Source organism: Micromesistius poutassou (genome assembly GCF_964030765.1).
Source record: "Micromesistius poutassou genome assembly, chromosome: 18".
Classification (NCBI taxonomy): Eukaryota; Metazoa; Chordata; class Actinopteri; order Gadiformes; family Gadidae; genus Micromesistius; species Micromesistius poutassou.
In genome coordinates, this window is record NC_140288.1 from 7,082,936 (window position 1) to 7,086,387 (window position 3,452).

The 3,452-nt window shown below is 49.7% G+C and overlaps 1 protein-coding gene across 1 annotated transcript in view; it reads right to left on the minus strand.

Annotated features, from left to right (window-relative positions):
- lrrc17 (leucine rich repeat containing 17) overlaps positions 1-1,367 on the minus strand; it is a 27,632-nt gene extending 26,265 nt beyond the window's left edge. The window contains exon 1 of the mRNA XM_084483278.1: positions 1,171-1,367. The gene's annotated coding sequence lies outside the window, so the exon portion shown is untranslated. The remainder of the gene's footprint in view (positions 1-1,170) is intronic.
- Between the last annotated feature and the right edge of the window lie 2,085 nt (positions 1,368-3,452).

Below are 3,452 nucleotides of genomic sequence, written 5' to 3' on the forward strand. Positions count from 1 at the left end.
GGCGGACGTTCAGAGGACAAATCTAAAAGGGAAACGGCGATAACACAAAGCAGCACAATGACTTGCAGGCACGTGAGCAATGCGGGAAGAGAGCTTAACCTGAGCAATTCCTTCAAGGCTTGGAAGCTGAGGCCACTTGAGCATAATGCATTGAGGGTCTTTGAATGTCTTGGGTTGTTTGTGTTTGTTTGAATGAATGTGGCCGAGGAGAACTAGGAGGAATGAGGTGGCCGTGGTAAGAGGGCGATGCAAACAACATTAAAGATCTGAAGAATTGAACATTGTTTGGGCTGGTCTGCAGACATCCTTCGTCTTATCTGTGTTTCTGCTTATCTGGTATCAGGATCATTCTGTCTGTTGAATATCATCTTTGCATTTTCAGCATACCTTCACTGAGGGATCTCCCGGTGGATGTGTTTGAATAACAATCAGTCAACTCCTCGACAGACTCCACCGTGAGGCTCATCTCAAACTCACACTGAATCATATGACTCAGCTGTATTCATGTCCACAACACCATTGGTGCACGTTACACTTTCATAAATCACTATTAACTGCCTTGGGTTTTTTTCACTTGCATAACTCGCAAGTTGCGTTCGGTTCACACACAAACCAGACCCAGGTGTCTGTTCATCCCCTAAACTTTTTCTCCTATAGAACTCTTGTTATGTAAAGATTTCAGGCAAAGGAACAAACAAAAGCCTCCTTTGAAAGTACAAAAAAAAATGATCAAAAGTCGACGAAGAGAGAAGAAGAACTGATAAATTGGACTGTCCTCATAAACCTCCTCCCGTCCTAAATCCAACAAGCCTCCAAGGAACGCGAGTTCCTTTCCTTTCCAAGAAAGACAAGTCTACTACCGTCACACGGCGACGGGCCGAGGATCTCGGGCTCAGCACTAATCACACACACAAAGACAGAAGTAATCACCTCCGCGACACAGTCCAGACTGCACTCCCCCCAGGGGAGGCTGCACAGCCCTGCAGGAGCCAGGGGGGGGGAACTACGGCTGCAGCTGCTGCTCTGTGAGCATTGCAATGAATCTCCAAACACATCTACAGAGCGGCTATTCAGAGATCGAGGGACACTCTTCAACGTGTTAGGGGGGGATCATCCGATCAGTTTGGGTTCCTGAGGGAGAGGGAGAGCAGGAGAGGAAGTTGTAATTACCTAAGCAGTAGAGGAGGAAGAAGGAGAGGAGTCTGGCCCTGGTCCAGGTTCCAGCGAGAGGAGCCACAGATCTCCGTCCGGTCCCGAGTGCCCGGCTCCTGGTCCTGTCATGGGAGCTAGGTCCACGTTCCCAGGGCGGTCTGCCTGCCTGCCTGCTCTCCCAGCGCTGCGACTCACCGTCCCACTGGCTGGCTCACACTGACTCACCACTGCCTACTTCAAACACCCCTCTCTCTCTCTCTCTCCCTCTCTCTCTCCCTCTCTCTCTCACTCTTTCTCTCAATCTGGGTTTCGCTCAACCCCTCTCTCTCACTCTCTCTCTTGGTGCCTTAACCCCTTTCTCTCCCTCTCTCTCTCTCTCTCTCTCTCTCTCTCTCTCTCTCTCTCTCTCTCTCTCTCGACCTCCCCCACTCTCTCGACCTCCCCCTCTCTCTCTCGACCTCCCCCTCTCTCTCTCGACCTCCCCCTCTCTCTCTCGACCTCCCCCTCTCTCTCTCGACCTCTCATGCTGTTCTCGTTCTCTCTCTCTCTCTCTACACTATAATTTAGTACCGGTGGGGACGCACTGTACAGCAAGACTCTGATTCTGGTTCTGATTCTTTCTCTCTGTGGTGTGGGAGTGCATGCACATACACACACATGCACACAAATACACAAACAGAAATACACACACTTGTAGAACAAACGTTCTAATCTACTACCACCACTGGACTGGTCAGGGGCACCCTGACTCTTGTTGTCTTCAGCTACAAATCACATGGTAACGAAATCACACACATGTAGAGTGAGGAGTGGTGGGGGTTACTATGGGATTGATTATGCACAGGAATGCCAATACTATCCCCTACTGTCTGAGTGTGTTTGCATTCCCTGTGCACATATGTGCTATATGTGGCATGTTGTTTATATGCATATCCATGTGTGTGCGTGCGTTTCTGTGTATGCACTTGTGTGCTTATTTGTGTGTGCATGTCTCTCGCTCTTCTACAGTGTGTGTGTGTATGTGTGTGTGTGTGTGTGTGTGTGTGTGTGTGTGTGTGTGTGTGTGTGAGAGTGCATATTTGTGTGTGTGTGTGTGTGTGTGTGTGTATGTGTGTGTGTGTGTGTGTGTGTGTGTGTGTGCTTGCGTGGGTCTGCTCCGTCGACCTGCTTGCATAAGCAGGAGAGAGAGCTTTGCATATAAATCCTCGCAGATTTCTTCCAAAACAGTTTCAGCCCACATCCAACATCTGCCTTTGATCCCTGGGTGAGGAGAACTCTCTCCTACGATATTCAACATCCAAACCATGGTACAGTACAGCCCTCAGACGCATTTCAGGGTCCACCTTCATTAAATCCCCACAGCACCTCTGAAAGCCAACCAGGTTCAAAACCCTAAAGTGCTATACAGATATACATTGTGTCACTTTCCCACATGCACACACACACACACACACACACACACACACACACACAAGCACACACACACCACACACACAGGCACACAGGCACACACACACACGCATGCATGCATGCGCACGCACTCACACACACACACTGACAAACAAATATGCACGCAGGCACGCACACACACACACACACACACACACACACACACACACAGACACACACACTCTCCAGAATATGGACGGCTTCAGTGAACACTGCCGTCACAATGTGAAGCCGGGTTAATCCCGGTCATTCCGGGAGAGAAGCTCTACAGGATTAGCTCAAAGAAAACCCTGAAGGTCCAGGAATCCATCCTCACGGCGAGGGAGAGCAGACCAAAGCGTACAGTCTATAAATCAGCTCTGTTCACCGCACCCACCTCCTGCAGCCGTGTGTCTGCTCCTCCAACGAGCCACACCTGGCCAGCTCACCTCCAGACCAGGCCTTGGCTCCTCCCCCTTGCCACCCTGCCTGCGGACTGGAAATGGCCGCGTCTCCCCCCCCCCCCCATGGGTTTTTATGGGCCACTCAAAGGCCGCCCCTGCTAAATTGGTCAGGAAACCCCAATAGGAATACTTGAGTAATAATTGAGATTGTAACTGTAATTAAGGGCTATTCAAATAAAATGAAATTTTAAATTGAAAATTGAAGTTAAAGGTCCCAAAGGTCCCATGCAAGGGAATGAGAATACGTCTACAGAGTTTGTCAGAGGCTTGGCTCCTTTGGTCCACATCATTGGTTTGAAACCAGTGGCTCACCGTCCTGATTGGATGGGAGAAGGCATGGTGTCGCCCTATTGGTTCTACCACTTGATTCTTTGGGAGAGGAGAACAGAAAAACGTTTTGCGGGCTTT